This window comes from Microcebus murinus, chromosome 1 (genome assembly GCF_040939455.1).
Source record: "Microcebus murinus isolate Inina chromosome 1, M.murinus_Inina_mat1.0, whole genome shotgun sequence".
NCBI lineage: Eukaryota > Metazoa > Chordata > Mammalia > Primates > Cheirogaleidae > Microcebus > Microcebus murinus.
Window position 1 is genome coordinate 4,829,389 of NC_134104.1, and position 18,246 is coordinate 4,847,634.

The following is an 18,246-nucleotide window of genomic DNA, read 5'->3' on the forward strand; positions in this document are numbered from 1 at the left end:
CCGGGCAGCTCCAAGTGGGGCACTTTGATCATGGAACGGATGACGGTCAGGAAAAACGCCTCGAATTAGGTTCTGTATCGCATGCTACTGCCTTCTCCACTAAAGGTAATTTGTGAGCAAGTCACGTAAATCCGGGGCCACGGTGCACGGCCTCACCACGGAGCTGGGCAGTGCAAGCAATTAAATGGGAGGGAGAAGCAGGCCCCATCTCTGCACCTGTACAGCCTCTCATCCCCTCTCTTCTCCGTCCAGCCCGGCCGTGGGGCACCCTCTTCTCTCTCAGCATCCCCGCTCCGGAGAAGGTGAGGAACAGTGTTGGCATCTCGAATGTCCACGCACCAGTCCATCCAGAAGGTCACCTTTCCTTCGAAAGCCCAGGAATCCTTTGAAGCTGTTGAATCCCAGTCTCGCCTGCTCTTGTGTCGGCTTCCGTAGATTCATGTTCTTTATCTTTAGAAATATTCTGAGGGCTTCTAAAGCAGGGTTAATCTTTAAAATCCATATTTCCTGTTTGCACACAGAAAGAAAACTTCACTGCCTTGCCGCAGAATACGAGGCTAGGCTTTAGCCTTTTTTAAAAAAAATTGTTATTCTCATGAGAAAAGAGGTAATTCGTGGATGACCTCAATGAGATGGAAAATCAGTACATTCTCAATGGAGACAGTCTTTATATATCACAATGGATAAAAATAGGGAGCATAATTTTTGAAAAGGGAGAACATAAAAATTAAAATGGAAAGGGAAGCAAAAATATGAAACTCGCAGGAATAATGCTAAATATAACACACTTGATAGAAACTCAAGGTTTTCTCCAGTCCTCTGGGACAGAAGTAATAACAATATTTCAAATATATATTTGAAGACTATGTATTTCAATATACAAACAGGTAGAGTCGCCAGATAAAATACGGGCTACCCAGTTAAATTTTAAGTGTCTGATAAACACACAATATTTAGTATAAATATATTCCAAATATTGTGTGGGACATACACTAAAGATTGTGAAATTCAGATTCAACTGGTATCCTGTATTTTTATTAGCTAAGTTGGGTAATCCTACCAAAAAGAGACTACTGACTGTATCTCTAGGGGGTGACACTTGCAGTAGTGGAGATTGTACGGAGTATCTTTGCAACTGGCGTTGTCTTTGAGCTTGCTCTGTTGACGAAGGGCAGCCTTGTGCTGCACAGCTGACCTTGTGCCTGTCCAGGTGCACTCTGTACCTGTCTGCACCTGCTCTGGGCCCCAGGAAGCTGGCTTCATCAATGAACTCCCTGGACCTGGGGCTTTCCCTTGGGCTCTGCCAATAGGAGGCATCAGCGGGAGACTGCAAGGCAGGAGAGTGGCGTGGTCAGGTCATTGAATGTATTTCACCTGCTCTTTCCCGCTCTGGTTGCTCTAGAGCACACTCCTTCCCTTTCACTCTCCAAGCCTAGGGTAGGTGACCACTCTGAGCTGCTGTCAGCCCCTGGGCACTGCACTGGCTTTGTAAAGTGTGCCTTTATTAGCTTCTACTCCAGTGATTGGGCTTGAAGGTACCATCTCTTCCCTGCTTGAACTCTAATATGCTAAAGGATATGACATAGATATCCAAGGTCACAGGGTACAATCAACATCCCTGAAGGTGTGAATTAGAAAGAAAAAAAAAAAAACAAGATTTGGACAGAAAATGGCAAATTTTGGCATTCTGACTGTGCCATTCAAGAGTGGGGTCTTGCTGGTCACTTAATCTCCCTTTTAAATTGGATATGTACTCCTGGAAGGTTCCTGGAAGAATTCATAGGAAAAGGAATCTTAATCAGATGAAAGAAATAAAGAAATAGACTATGGAAATAAACTATTACTAGCATGCCCATATCCCCAGGAAACAAGACCATAAATCCTGCATTTATAGAACATGCCTGTTTAAGGGGGTTTATTCAGAGAACTTAGAAATCCAAATATTTAGAAAGTGTTTAGTAATGATTTAGGAAAAAGGCAGAAACAAGCAAATCATGTTCTGTGACTTTCTCTCTCTCGGTGTCTCCTCCGCTGTCTTCCCTCGTGCTGGAGCTCTCTGTCCAAGGGACCAAAGGACGGGACTCAGCCCTTCACGTCCGGCACTGGCACCGGGACAAGTCCTTTCTAGGGGTCTAGCAGGTTTTAAAAAAATACCTGCTACATTTAATTGCATCTGCTCCTTTGGCTCAGTTGTCTTGGATATGGTTAGGAAAAAAAGCAACATAGAAATAAAGTTAAATTCCGTAATTATGTTTCTAAGCTTTTCCCAGAAAATTAGCAGGCATATTGGAGTATTCCTATCCCACAGTTTAATATGACAAATGCTTTGCCGGGGAGGACAGATTCTTAAATAAGAACTGGGATCTTTGATCTAGAGCGGGCGTCCTCAAACTACGGCCTGTGGGCCACATGAGGGTGTTTTTGCCTGTTTGTTTTTTTTACTTCAAAATAAGATGTGCAGTGTGCATAGGAATTTATTCATAGTTTTTTTTTTTTTTAAACTATAGTCCGGCCCTCCAACGGTCTGAGGGACAGTGAACTGGCCCCCTGTTTAAAAAGTTTGAGGACCCCTGGCCTAGAGACTGGCACAACTGGAAGGGTCTGGCTGTCATCATCTTGGATGTAGTAGAGTTTCCGTGTTTTGCTTCTTTTAATCCGAGTATCTGAGTAAAGTGATAGAAGAGCAGGAGAGAAACCCGTGGAAGATATCCACTGGTCAGAAATGTCCAAGTCTGATAAATCACTTGTATTATTGAGCTAGGAGTCCTCATCTGTGGTCTACATACTGACATATCTCTGTCATGCTACATGACCGCATAAACAAATACGATAGTCACCTTCTCAAGCTAGTAGAGTCTGTAAGTATCCAGACACTTAATTCCAATGTAGTCTGTTTTCCAGTTTAGGTAAATTCAGGTGATTGCATTTAATGCTGTATAAACAATCTGCTTTATTCCTGGTTAATTTTTTTCAGGAATTATTACTCATCCTACATGGCGTTATTTAAAGCTCAGATGTTCTAACTTGAAAAGGAACGGACTGTGTGTCACATTGCTATAATGAGAAGTTCTCTTGTGTTTTAATTAATCTCCCCTCTTAGCATTGGAAAATTCTGTGGATTCTAAAATTCTGTTTGAGAATTTCCGGAGTGTTTCTTTAGCCTCCTTTTAATATTTACCACATTTTCTTATATATCAGTGATGGATATATGTGTTATGTATATATGTGTGCTTATAAATTCCAGACAATGCCTGACAGCTGCTTAATCATCTCACTGGTTTATATAGAAGTCGATCAGTTTCTACCACTTTTTTTCCAGTCTTAGGGAAGCTGTGTCCAGGGAAGCTTCCCTAGAGAATCCCACAGAACCCCTAGCTTGGGCCATCCACTATGTCTGGTTCCTCTTGTATGTTACTTTGTTTAATCCTCAGGGCAGTCTTGGAGAGCAGGGTATAATATTCCCACTTTTAGATAACTAAACTGAGGCTCACTGAAGTGCAGTAAGCTTTTCAAGGCCACTCTGTGACAAATGGTGGAGTCATTCTCGCATTGTCGTACAGATGACCGCAGTAACCCCTCCTGATAACAGCACCAGAAGTTCCCTGAGCCCCCGCTGTATAGCAGGCACGATGCTGAGCGTAACCAGCCCAGGGAGGCAGGAGGTATTTCCATTTTACAGATGACAAAACTGAGGTCCAAGCAAGGTTAAGACTTGTGCAGAGCTCGAAACCCGCATCTGTCTGATGCCAAAGTCTTTGCTCATAACCCTATGTTATGCCACCAACCATGTGCTAAAGTTTTGTAAGTATGTTGTATTACACACCAAGGATGCTCTCCTTGGAAAATCTAGCACTTCATACTTCGCAATTGCAATGATTTGAGAATCCATGTTACTTTGACAGATCCCAGCATGGCAGTTCTCAGCGTTGGCTGGAAATACGCATTAGAAATCAGCTTCCACTTAGTGATGCAAAACTCTGCAAAGGCAACTGTATGTAGCTGATCTTTATGAAAAGCAAATATCCTAATTAACTTCATTTGTATTAATTTTTCAAATTGACAGATATATTTGTACATATTTATTTTGTACGGTGAGATGTTTTAAGATATGCATACATTGAGCAATGGCTAAATTGAGCTCATTAACATAAGTGTTACCTCAAATACTTCTTTTTTGTGATGAGACATTTAACATTTACTCTCTAGGGATTTTCAGGAATACAGTACATTGTTGTTAGTTATAGTCTCCATGTTGTGTATTTTATTGTGTATATATAACTCATTTTCCTTATTCATGCATCTGTGGACACTTAGGTAGATTCCGTATCTTGGCTGTTGTGAATAATACTGCAATGAACATGGGAGTGCAGGTGCAACATACTGATTTTGCATCCTTTGGATATATAGCCAGTAGTGGGATTGCTGGGTAATATGGTAGCTCTATTTTTAATTTCTTGAGTAACCTGCATACTGTTTTCTATAATGGCTGTTTCAGTTAACATTTGCACCAATAGTGTGCTAGGGTTCCCTATTCTCCACATCCTTACCAACACTGGTTATCTTTGTCTTTTGGATAATAGCCATTCAAACTAGAGTGAAGTGATATCTCATTGTGGTTTTAATTTCCATTTCCCTGATGATTAGTGATGATGACCATTTTTTTTTTTCATGCACGTATTGGCCATTTGGATATCTTCCTTTGAGAAATGTCTATTCAGAGCCTTTGACCAATTTTAGTTAAGTTATTTGTTTTCTTGCTATCAAGTTGTTTGAATTCCTTATATAGTTTGGATATTAACTCCTTATCAGATATGTGGTTTGCAAATATATTCTCTCATTCTGTAGGTTGTCTCTTCATTCTGATGACTGTTTGCTGTGCAGGAGCTTTTAGTTTGATGTAATCCCAGTTGTCTGTGTTTGTTGTTGTTGCTTGTGCTTTGAGAGTCATATCCAAAATATCTTTGTCCAGACCCATGTCATGGAGCTTTTATTCTCTATTTCTGTTAGACAGTTTTATATTTTCACGTCTTAGGTTTTAGTGTTTAACCCATTTTGAGTGTATTTTTGCATATAGTGTGAGATAAAGGTCTGAATTCATTCTTCTGCATGTGGCTATCCAATTCTCCCCCCACCATTTATTGAGTATTGTCTTCTCCCCAATGTATGTTCTTGGCATCTTTGTTGAAAATCAATTGACTATAAATGTGTGCATTTATTTCTGGCTGTCCATTCTGTTCCATTGGTCTTTGTGTCTGTTTTTATGCCAGTACCATGATGTTTTGGTTACTAAAACTTTGTAGCATATTTTGAAATCTAGTAGTGTGATGCCTCCAGCTTTGTTCTTTGTGCTCAAGATTGCTTTGGTTATTTGGGGTCTTGTGGGGTTCCATACATACACATTTTAGGATTGGTTTTTCTATTTCTTTGAAATATGCTGTTTTGATATCTATAGATCGTTGGGGTAGTATGAACATATTAACAATGTTAATTATTCTAATCCATGAACACAGGATATTTTTCCATTTATTTGCATTAATTTCTTTTATTAGTGTCTTATAGTTTTCAGTATATAGGTCTTTCACCTCCTTGGTTAAACTTATTTCTAGATATTTTATTATTTTGTATAGCTATTATAAATGGGATTTTCTTGATTAATTTTTTTCTTAAATATATTCAGTTTTATTACCTCTAATACAACTGATAAAACAAAAAAATTTATAAGGAGGTTATCAAAAAAGTAGTTATCATTTTCCACTAGAAGTCCTTAAGGGTATTAATGAATAGAATAAGATCATGTGGATTATGTACATTTATATGCACAATTGATAATTATCTATATGTAGATCACATTGTGTTTTAATTGATTTATTTTTATAAATAATAATTTGCTTCTACATGTTGATTTCTTTTTTAGATAGTTCATTGTTAGTGTGTTGAAATGCTACTTATTTTTATATGTTTATAAAACATATAACTTATAAACATATAAACTTATAAACATATAAACTTATAACATATAAACTTATTTTTATATGTTTATAACATTGTATCCTGCAATTTTATTAAATTTGTTTATTAGTTGTAACAGTTTTATGGTAGAGTTTTTAGGGTTTTCTATATATAAGATTATGTCATCTGCAAATAGGAAAAATTTAACTTCTGTCTTTCCAATATAGATGCTTTTTAAAATTTCTTTCTCTTGCCTAATTCTCTAGCTATGACTTCAAGCACCATGTGCTTCCAGTAATATGTGGAACAGAAGTGGCAAGAGTGGGCATCCTTGTTTTGTTCCTGGTCTTAGAGGAAAAGTTTTAACTTTTCATCATTATATATTATGTAAGCTATGTGTATGTTGTATATCCTGTTATCATGTCATATATCCTGTTATCATATGTCCTTTATCATGTTGAGGTACATTTCTTCTATACCTAATTTGTTAAGAGTTTTTATCATGAAAGGAGTTTGAATTTTGTTGAAAACATTTTCTGCATCTATTGAAGTGATTATATATATTTTTTCCTTCATTCTCTTAATGTGGTTTATCACAGTTACTGATTTGCATTATGTTGAGCCATCCTTCCACCCCGGGGATAAATTAACAATTAATTATGGAGAATGAATGACCTTTTTAATGTACTGTTGAGTTTGGTTCACTAGGATCTCACTAAGGATTTTTCATAAGGGATGTTGGCCTGTAATTTTCTATTCTTGGAATGATCCTGTGTGGCTTTGGTATCAGGGTAATGTTGGTCTTATGAAATGAGTTGAAAGTTTTCTATACACTTCACTTTTTTTGGAGACTTTGGGAAGAATTTTTATTAATTATTTAATGTGTGGTAGAGTTATCAGTGAAGCCATCAGGTTCTGGGCTTTTCTTTGTTGGGAGTCTTTTTATTACTGATTCAATCTCATTACTCATTATTGATCTGTTCAGATTTTTTTATTTCCTCATATTTCAGTCTTGGTAAGTTATATGTGTCTAGGAATTTATCTGCTTCTTGTAGATTATCCAATTTGTTGGTGTATAATTGTTCATAGTAGGTTTTTATGATGCTTTGTATTTCTGTAGTATCTGTTATAATGTCTCCCCTTTCATTTCTGATTTTATTTATTTGAATCTTATTTCTTTCTGGTCTTTTTTTAGTCTTTCTTAGTCTAGCTAAAGGTTTGTCAATTTTGTTTATCTTTTCAAAAAATCACCTTTTAGATTTGTTAATATTTTCTATTGTTTTTATAGTTTTTATTACATTTATTTCTATTCTGAACTTTATGACTTCCTTCATTCTACTAACTTTGGTCTTTGTTTTTCTTTTGCTGGTTCCTTGAGGTATAATGTGAGGTTGTTTAATTGAGACCATCCATTTTTTGATATAAGAGTTTATTATTAAAACCTTCTGTCTTAAAAGTGCTTTTGCTACATCCTATTAATTTTGGTACACTATGTGTTCATTTTCATTAGTCTCAAAATATTTTTTAAATTTTCTTCTAATTTCTTCTTTGACCCATTGTTTGTTCAGGGGGCATGTTGTTTAATTTCCATGTATGTGTGAATTTTCCAAAATTTATCTCATTATTGGTTTCTAGTTTCATACCATTGTGTTTGAAAAGATACATTATATGATTTCAGTCTTCTTATATTTGTTAATACTTGTTTTGTGGCCCAAGAAATGTTCTGTATATGTCTGTTGAGTCTCTTTGATCTAAAGTGTAGTTTCAGTCCAATATTTCCTTATTGATTTTCTGTCTGGATGATGTGTTCTTTGCTGAAAGTGGGCTATTGAAGTCCCCTGCTATTACTTCTATCTTTCCCTTCAGAGCTATCAATATTTGCTTTATTTGTTTAGGTAGTCTGATGTTGGGTGCATGTATAATTAAATTGTTATATCCTCTTGATGAATTGATCCTTTTATTATTATATAATGACCTGCTTTGCCTTTTTTTACAGTTTTTAACATAAAGTCTATCTTATATGAGTAAAGCTACCTCTGCTCTCTTTTATTTCCATTTACATGAAATATCTTTTTTCAGCCCATTTCTTTCAGCCTATGTGTGTCCTTAAATGTGAAGTGAGTGTCTTATGGGCAGCCTATAGTTGGGTCTTACTTTTTTTCTAATCCCTTCAGCCACATTGTCTTTTGATTGCAAAATATAATCATTTACATTGAAGGTAATTATGAATAGGTAAAGACTTATGCCATTTTGCTATTTGTTTTCTGGTTGTTTTGTAGATCCTTTGTTTTTTTCTGCCTCTCTTACTGTCTTCCTGTGTGACTAGCAGATTTTATTTAATGGTATGCTTTGATCCCTTACTTTTTACCTTTGTGTATCTCTGTTATAGGTTTTGCTTTGTGTTACCATGAGGCTTAAATAAGTTAGCTATCATATGGTTATAATAGGCTATTTTAAGCTGATAACAACATGATTTTCACTGCATACTAGAACTCTACACTTTCACTCCACCTCCCTCAACACTTTTATATCTTTGATGTCACAGTTTATATCTTTTTTTTTTTACAGTTTATATCTTTTAATGTCATGTATTGCTTAACAAATTATTGTAGCTAATATTATTTTAATGGTTTTATCTTTTAACCTTTATACTAAAAAGACAAGTGATTTGCACATCACCATTACAGTATTAGGGTATTCTGAATTTGACTGTGTACTTATGTTTACTAGTGAATTTTAACTTTCGCATATTTTTTTGTTACTCATAGGTGTTCTTTCCTTTTAGCCTCAAGAACTCCCTTTAGCATTTTTTTGTAAGACAGGTCTGGTGGAGATGAACTCTCTCAGCTTGTGTTTGCCTAGGAAAGTCTTTATTACTCCTTTCTTTCTGAAAGACAGTTTTGTTGAGTTGGTAGATTTTTCTTTCATCACTTTGCACACATCATCCCACTCTCTCCTGACCTGTAAGGTTTCTGCTGAGAAATCTGCTGCTAGCTTTATGGAGATTCCCTTGTATATCATTTGTTATTTTCTTTTGCTGATTTTAGGATCCTCTATTTGTCTTTGATATTTGATAGTTGGATTACAATATGTCTTGTTGTAGTCCAGTTTGTACTGAATCTGATTGGAAACTTTTGACCTTTCTGTACCTAGATATTTATATCTCTCTTTCCTCAGATTTGGAATGTTTTCTACCATCCATTCTTTAAATAAGCATTGTAACCCTTTGTCTCTCTCTTCTTTTTCTCAGACACCTATAGTGCAAATATTTGCTTTTTTTAATGGTGGTCTCATAATCCCAAAAGCTTCCTTCATTTATTTTAATTATTTTATTTATTCTGCTCTGACTTTGTATTTTCAAACAATTTCTCTTTGAGTTCATAGATTATTTCTTTTGCTTGATCAATTCTTCTATTAATTATCTCTGTTAAATTTTTTATTTCATTCAAATTATATTTTCCAGCTCCAGAATTTGCTGGATATTTTAGAATTTCAATCTTGCTGTGCAATTTCTAACAGTGCCTGGAAGCCAAGGAGACCAGCCTAGAGCTTGGGGCTGGCCTGGAACTGGGGTAGGCTTAGAGCTTGGGTCAGTAGAGGCTGCTCTGGAGTCTGGGACTATAGTGCTGGCCTGGTGCCTGGAGCCATAGGGACCAGCCTGGAACCTGGGTCAGTGGGTCCAGCCTGTAGGCTGGGTGTTTAAGTGCTGGCCTGGGGGCCAGGTCCATGAGAGCTAACCTGGGTCCTGAGGCCACGGGGGCCAGCTTGGAACCTGGGTCTATAGACTCAATCCTTGGTCTATGGAGTCCAATCAAGCTCTAAGGACTCTTAGAATGGCTCCAGCCCCTGGGTCTGCTGGAGCATGAGGCTGCAGAGGCAGCCTAGAGAGTGGGGATACAAGGATAAGCCTGAGCAGGCTGGAGCCTGGTGCTGTGGGGTCCAGCTTGTCACCACGGGTAGCAGCCTAGAGTCTGGGGCTGTGTGAGCCTGTCTAGCACTGGGTTTTGCTTGGGCAGACCTGGTGTCTGAGTTTGAGGCCAAGTCTGGTGCTTACTTTCTACCCCTTCCCCCATGTGCAGGGCATCTCTCCGCATGCTCTGCTGCCTGGGGTTGGGTGACGGAGGGGTGGCACAGGTATTGTAAGGCTGCCATTCCTACAGACTTGAATGCATCTTTTCTTATTTCTGTATTACCTCAAGGTGCTATAACCTCTCACCTGGCTTCCTTAGCTCTTGAGAAGGTATTTTTGAGCATGGAAGTTGTTCACGTTACTGTCCTTGTGGGGGACAAGCACTGGGAGCCCTTTTCCACCATCCTGCTCAGGTCCCCTATCCTAATTAACTTCAGATGTGATTTCCTTGGAGCACAAGTATGTGATGTCGAATTTCTGTTGAGGGAAGAATAAAATATATAACAAATGCTAATTTTAGTAAACTTTCATTAACTGTCAAAGGGAGAAATAGATTTTTCACTAGGAAATGTTTATTCTTGAAAAGAAAATGACATTTGAAGTGTGCATAGTTAATGATTTTAGACATTAAAATTATACTTTCTTTTATGATAAGAAGAAATAATTGTGAAATTACTTAGAAATTTCACAAACATGTACACAGTAAGAGCAAAGACTCTCAGGTTTTATAGGCTGGTAAACTTGTATCTTTAACTTTCTTGCTTAGCCAAGCTGTAAAAAAGGAAAATGTAGCCTATCTCTGTCATCTGTAGTGGGGATACAAGTGACCCCAAATCTGTTTTAATTAGTTCTTATGATTTTTTTTTGCCAGAGTTTGGCAATTTTAGAGAATGTTAAAGAAGCACTTTTGCAGTAATAAAAAGTCAGCAAAAATTCCCAGTGACAAGGAATCCTTATGTTAACACAGAATGCCAGGGTGTTATACTGGAGCCTTTTGCATTGCCCATGAGAAAGGAACCTTTGCAGGACAGTGACAAGGAGTGTGGAGGTAAGAACAAAGCAAAGCAAGGAAATTAACAACTGATTCTCCTCCTATCAGGTGACAGAAGCTTTCACCTGCTGTAGTTAAATGACTCTATACTGCCATGTTAGCGCCAGCGCTGTCTCAAATCTTTTCTCAGGAATGAGGTAGCAGTTAAACAAGGACCTCCTTGCCCCCAGTGTCCTCCCCGTCACACACCCTCACCTGATCCCTCCTGCATAGGGAACAGGAGGGAAGGGGAACAGTCAGCCACAGTGTGGGAAAGTAACACTCTAACATCCATGGAATGAAAATGCACTATGTGAACATACACAGCAAGTAAAAAAAAAAAAAAAAAGTCTAGACTCCAATGGTAGATCCAATATTTTTAAAAAATGAGCTGCATATATTACAGACAACACTGTTCTCAGCAAGTTGCACAGAACTATGGAATCTCCCATTGCTTCCTGGCTGAAACAATATGTCTTTCGTCTTTATTCTCATTTCCAAAATTTAGGGGTTGGAAGATGTAATAGGGTTTTCTGGAGAAGCAGAACCAACAGCAGGTGCACATCTATATAAAAGATATTTATTTTAAGGAATTGGCTAATGAGATAATGGAGGCTGGTCAAGTATAAAATCTGCAGTGTGGGCTAAAAGGTTAGAGACCCAGAGAAGAGCAGATGTTGCAGTTCAAGTCTGCTGAAGACCCAGGCAGGAGCCAGTGTTCAAGTCTGAAGGCTCCCAAGGAGGAGAATTCTGTCTTGCTTGGGGGAGGTCAGTCTTTGGTTCCATTTGTGTCTTTAACTGGATGAAGCCACCCACACTGGGGAAAGAAATCTCCTTTGCTCAAAAGTCTACTGACTGGTATGTTAATCTTATCCCCAACACCCCCAGAATAAATATCTGGGCTCCCTGTGGCCCAGCCAAGTTACCACATAAAATTAACCACCACAAGGGTTTCTTTTCTTTATGCCAATTTTATGGCATGACTTTTTTGTTGTTTTTTTAAAGTATAGACCTAGAGAATAGTGCCCGTGATTTTTGACTATCCTATTGCGTGTGAGTATTGCATAGTTTGATAGAATCTCATATGATATTCTTTGCACAGAGCTGGAGAATCTCTGTAAACTCTTTGAAATCTCTGTGAACCCTCTTGAACTTGTCTTTGTTGCCTTTTGGTGGGGAAATAACTGGAATTTAAATTGTGTCTGGCAAAGATGATTCTGGAAATGAAACCAAGGGAAAATAGGACCGTTTTATTAATCTTCGGATGAGCACAGGAGTTGGAACAGATAATAACGAAATAAAGGCTTTCCTTTTCACTGTTTGAGTTACAATATCCCTCCCAGGTTAGAGGTTTTCTGGCTTTAATTCCCAAAGGAACTTTCATCAGAGTGGCATCGTTAGTGGGATAATTTGATTTTTACTCTTTTCTCCTTGGGGTGGCTGGTCTCTCCTCTTCTTGACAGTGCCTGTGTTGTTCTGCGTCCAGGGAGCCAGGACAGGATATGAAGCTCAGTCTCCCACTCAAATGCAACAGAGGCAAACTTCAGAGTCGGTGTTTCTTGTTCAAACTTTTGGGCAATCTGATGCTGAAAGACAAGCGCACATATGACTGAGTCTTTGAACAGTAAATACGAAAGACTAAAAATCTATCCTCCTGCGTCTCCTCTGGCGTGGAGAGAGGCCATGAGCTCCACGGAGACTCCCCGGCTGTTGGCGGCAGAGCATCCCTCACCAGGGAAACGGGAGCTCAGAGAGGGAGGGCTTTGCCCTGGGCACTGGAGGAACACATGCAGATGTTCCATGGCCTGTGAGCCACGGCCCTAGGTGAACACTCTCCTGGGGTTGAGGATGCCTTGAGTGTGGGTTACAGAGAACAGGGAGAGGGAGCGATGGAGGAGAGAGTGGGAGACAACCCCCATCCTGAGATTATTCAGCTATTTAATAGATGAGCCAGATCCAGGAATGAAGTAAAAGACCCATAAAAGGCTAAATTTTCAGGATCAAACCTTTGTGCTAAGATCCTGCTCATTAAACGTGCAGAATTCCTCATGGTCTTACTCTCTTAGGCTGCATATGGCTGTTACAGCTTGCTCACCTGGCGCTCCCGGCCTCTCAGAACAGAAAGTGAAAACAGGCAGAGTTACTCAAGGCAAGCTCTGATGCCCCGAAGCCAGGGGGACAGGCTCTGGGGAAGGAGCAGAAATACTCTCAGAGGAGCCCAGCAGCAGGGGCAGATGTCCTACAAATGTCGTCCCGATGTTGGCTGACTCCAAGCTCTGTTTGATGACAGATGTTGATCCCAAGGGCTGCAGGGTTCAGATATCCGGGGGACCTGAGAAGCTGGAAACGGGGTGCCACACAGCTTCCTGGAATATCAGTTTACTCTGTCGAGGTTCAAGCGTTGGTTTTAATGCTGACATACTGCTTTGTTATGGGCTAAAGTGCAAGATCTGTGTGCATTTCAAGGCTAAAACGTGACATGTAAAATAGCATCTTGCATAGACATGGGCCCCTTCATGCTACAACCCCAGGACCCTTGAGGTTATTGCCTCCCTCCCTCCCTCCTTTCATCCCTCCCTCCCTCCCTCCCTTCCTTCCTTCCCTCCTCTCTTACTTAACATTTAAGAGCCAGGACCTGAGTTTTCAAAGGTGCGGTGGCCAGGATGAACATTCTGGGGTCACCTGAAGACGTTAGCACAGTCGGTAGGAGAGGGCCGGCAGCCAGCACCAAGGGCCTGAAGGGAAAGTTCTCCCCGAGAGTGATGGAAAGAGCAGCGCAGTGTAAACCACGGTAGTTGATTACGAAAGGTGAAATCCTGGTTAATGCATCCCATGTGCTTCCATGACCGCGTTGCTATCCGAGCACTGGTGACTGAGTGGCTTTTGTGGTCTTTCCTTACCTGTGAACTGTCCGCCACGCGGGGCTCACCTCTAGGAATTGGGTGGGGCCTTTTGATGTGTGTTTTGAATATTAACTACATCTCAGGTTTTGTTTTATGTTTGCTACCCTGAGTTTATAGTACATATGTTTGTAAACTGCCTTAACAAATTTTATACACAAGCAAGGTAAAAGAAAATGCAACAAATTTGAATGACGCTCCTGTTTAAAAACATTTAATAAAAGTAGTAATGCTATAACAATGTTAGTACTCAAAAAGTAAATTTAAGACTGTGTGTATATGTGTGAAAGGTATGTATGCATGTGTATGTATATATAAATATATAATAATATACAGTATACAATAAATACATTTATATTTGATTCACTTTATATTGAAATATAAGTATTTAAAATATTTTCAAATTAAATAATAAATATAAATAATATACAATAAATAATATATAAATTAAATGTATTTAATTACATAATTTATCTTATAAAGTAAAATTATTAGAATTTGGATATACTTTATTAATTTACTGTAGTTAGAGCCAACCTTTTATGGTGATTATATAATCATTTAAGGATGATTAGCTTTCTGTACTGTTTCCTTCTGTGTCTAGCAAAAGAGCAACTTAGTATTGAAAGATGATGTATTGTGGCTGATTTTTTTTGTTTGGAGGGTGAATGCCAAAGGCATGTGGGGATTTTGCCGGAGCAAGGCACCTTGGTGGGTCTGGTATTGTCAGTGAGGCAAGGGGTTGACCTGGGAGGGGGGAGTGAGACCTGGTTGTTGAATTACTCTGCACAACAAAGAAACAAAACTTGGGAAGGGTTCCTGAAAGCTGCAAGGAAGTTTCCGGAAAGAGTGAAGGAAGGTGACCCAATGACAGGGCAGGAAGCTGGGGTCTGGGACCGCTGGCAGCCACTGAAAAATTCACAGTAACAGGGACAGACAAGAACTTTTGGATGATGACAACTACCACTTGGTTTTGGGCTTTTCCATTTTCGTGCTGTGTGGCAATTTTTCTCATGTATCCCCTAGGTAAATCGGGTAACCACGGCGACCTCACGTCAGTGGCGCTTTGGGGAATGAGGGAGAGAAGGTGGGGTGTCATGCCGTGTATCACACAAGATGAGGAAGGGCAGCAGGAGACCAGAGCAAAAGCCACCGTGAGCCCTGGCCAAGGATTTGTTTAGGGGGTAAAATCATGAGTCTCATGCAAATATAAAATGAATGCTGAGTCAACGATTTTGTTTTAACTCCTTAATGAGTGAGGGAATCGCTAAGATGTTGCATCCTCATCCAGCTGAGGATGTGATCATGGAGATTTGTATTCTCTGTGGGATGAAATCTGTTTGCAGTGCCATGAGCAGGAAATGTTTGCATTGCTTTAAGTTTCCTATTAGTTACCTTTTTACAACTCTACAGAGTTGAAAACGGCCTAGGTCTAAGCAATGACAAGCAAAGGTGTAGGTAGTCAGGGTGGGTGACCTAGACAGGACATTTAACATCCACTTACTCAATTTTTGCTCATTTTAATCTTTTAAAACTTTCCTGACAACATTCTTGGGAAAGTGATATGTTGGGGAAGACCCTGGATTTAACCATCACTTATAGTCCCTGGATTTGGACTTTGTGTGAACCACAGTCATGGAAAGCTTTTCACAGCAAACTTTAGGAATACTCAAAAAATACGTGTGTATTAAGGCAGTCAAGGCATGTTTCTGCTCTGTTTTTAAAATAATAGAGAGAACCAGGAACACTTAGCTAGCTCAGGGTTGGGGCTCTTGAAATGGGAAAATAGTAATCTAGGTTTATTAGTGGATATTCATAGTTGTTAAGTGAATTATCCAGAAAGTGCATCTAATAAATAGCTTAAGCAGTTTTACTTATGTTTAATTACAATATGCCTGTTATTTAGGAAAACAACAAATGTTATTAGATAGAAAAATTTAGAGCTGTTTCCTTGGGCAAAGACATCAAGGCTTGTCAATCCACATAAAAAATTCACATAGAAATATAACTAGTATAGATATAATCCCCATTGTAATTTCTGGTCGAAGTGTTTTGGCCAGTGACATTAAAACCAAGCAAACTTACCTCTTGAATAAATATATTGCCCATTTAACTTGATTTTCTCTTAAAATTAAAAAAAAAATATATTCTAAATGCCTAAAACGACCCTTATCCATAATAGATGACCAATAAATAGCTATTTTTTTCCTTCCTTACTATTCAAATAGATTAAACATTAAATTAAAATAAAATCTCAGAGTAGTGAAACACTTTTGGAAATTTTTTAAAAGATATTGCTAATTTATAAGTAACGTAAAATCATTAGGAACTTTTACTAATCTGTGTATGCACAGGTGTGTTACCTTTTCTGCTAAACTACACTACACTGTGTTTCTAATCTTCTAGAAATTAAGAAGAATCATGTGTTACTTTAAAAAAAATAGTTCAAACTAATTTTTTTGTAAAATTTTGTGAGATGCCTTTCTCTGGCACAGTTGATCAATACATTAAAAACAAGTTTGATATACTTTCAAAAATAATTAGCATTCACCACTGCAACCCTACCTTCATTACATTTTCACAGTTAGGCGGCTGTGTGTCATTAGTCTCCCTGATAGCATTCTGCGTATTATCACCTCATTTTCAACACACATCTGTTGGAAGGAAGCCACTGTGCCACCCGCTCCACCTTCCCTATTTTACACCTCTAAAAGCGTTGAGGCACAGTGCTAAGAGTTATAAATTGTCCTGCGGAAATGCTTTGAAAAAACACAGGGGCCTCCCATAGAATATAAATAGTGGGAATCAAAAATTACAGAGTCAAAGCATTCATTGCCCTCTACTGTCAGGGCCCAGCCCCTGGGACAACGTGTTTACCTTTTGCTCTAATTCTTTTTGAAATTTGTCTCCAGAGAGTGTGAAAGTGTAATGAATGATTTCTCTGATCTTGACTGTCAAAACCAACAAAGTTTTCCTGTAGTCCAATTTCAAAAAATAGGAAATGGTTTCAAACAATGCTCGTGTTATAGTGAGCTAAATTTCTGAGAAATTCTCTCCATTAAAAAGAAAATAATAATATGCTGAAATAAATAAAAATAAAAACAGATTGAAGCTAGAGAGGGCAAGAGAGGAAAGTCTAGTATAAAATATCTAGACGATGAAACAAAAACAATCATCAGGTTTATTATGTTGGGTGCTAAGCGCATGTTTTAAATTTGTTCAAAGAAAACATGCCCAGTTCAGTTGGATTATTCTACAGCTATATGGGCGTAAAGTTAAATGTCTATTAGAAAAAGTGCTTAGAACAGAGACCACTGTTGTTCTTCCCACACAAGTCCCGTTGCTATCTAGTAATTATAGTGACTTCAGCACCTTCTGAGATTTCTGCTTTCATGCTCAACTGGTAATAGTGCATGGCCTCTCTGAGTGGCAAGATCCATTTTGCATCAGTGGCCACTGCCTGTGGGTTCTGGTTCTTGCTTTGCCGTTCATTTGCTGTGGCTGCATGAAATTGCCCTGTGCCTCACTTAGCTGCCTTCTCCCTCCAAGGGGAGCTGATGATGGCCCTGTCTGCCTCTTGGGGTTGTCAGGGAGAGACAAAAATCCAAATTCTAAGAACTAACGTGGCACTGCATTTGAGTTAGGCTGAGAAATTTAATTGTCGTGATTTATCGTTTGCATGATCGAATGTAGTTCTAGATGTACTGTACGCTATAAAAAACAGAGGAAGAAAATCACACTTGTGTAGCATTGTTGAATTCTTTCTTGTCATTTCTGCTAATACTGAAAAACACTGGGCGTTTGAGTTCATTTCATTGGTCCCGAGCAAGGCCTTCTATTGCCCTTGTGAGCTTTCTGCAGTAGGGATGAATATACATTGTTACTCTTTTCCAAATCAGTCATTTTGGTAGGTTGACTAAAATGTTTTCCCATTGCAAGAGAGAAAAATATAAATATAAATATTAGTATCTAGAGTGTCTTTGTCCTTGAACCAATGTCATCTTTAAGGTCCAGTTATGTGGAATCCAATGTGTTAATGGCCTTCTTAATGTACATACTTCAATATGCTGTCACTTTAACCTTCCATACCCCAAACTGTGCAGTGCATCGTTGTTTAATAGTAGCAGAGTCTAGCGCTAGGCCCTGCATTAATGACTTTCAGCAATGACTTTCAGCAACAACCATGCCAAATTTCTACCATTGAAATTGTAACATGTGAACCCATAAAACACATTAAGACATGTTTTAATATGGAAGGCAAGTGAGAAATGAGTCATGTCTAAAATATTTGAAATTCCTCTTAACTATGCCTCAGGTATTTAGAAAACAAAGTATATAATATTACTAAAAAAATAGCTTCAATTTGTTATGCATAGAATTTGACTTAATGTATGTGAGACTGTGAAGAAGACTTTATTGGTCTCTCTGGTGTTATCTGTTCACATCAACTTTAGATT

General features: G+C 38.5%; 1 protein-coding gene across 1 annotated transcript in view; it reads left to right on the plus strand.

Annotated features, from left to right (window-relative positions):
* The window catches only part of DSCAM (DS cell adhesion molecule), a 682,487-nt gene that overhangs the window by 288,055 nt on the left and 376,186 nt on the right, over positions 1 to 18,246 (plus strand). The window lies entirely within an intron of this gene.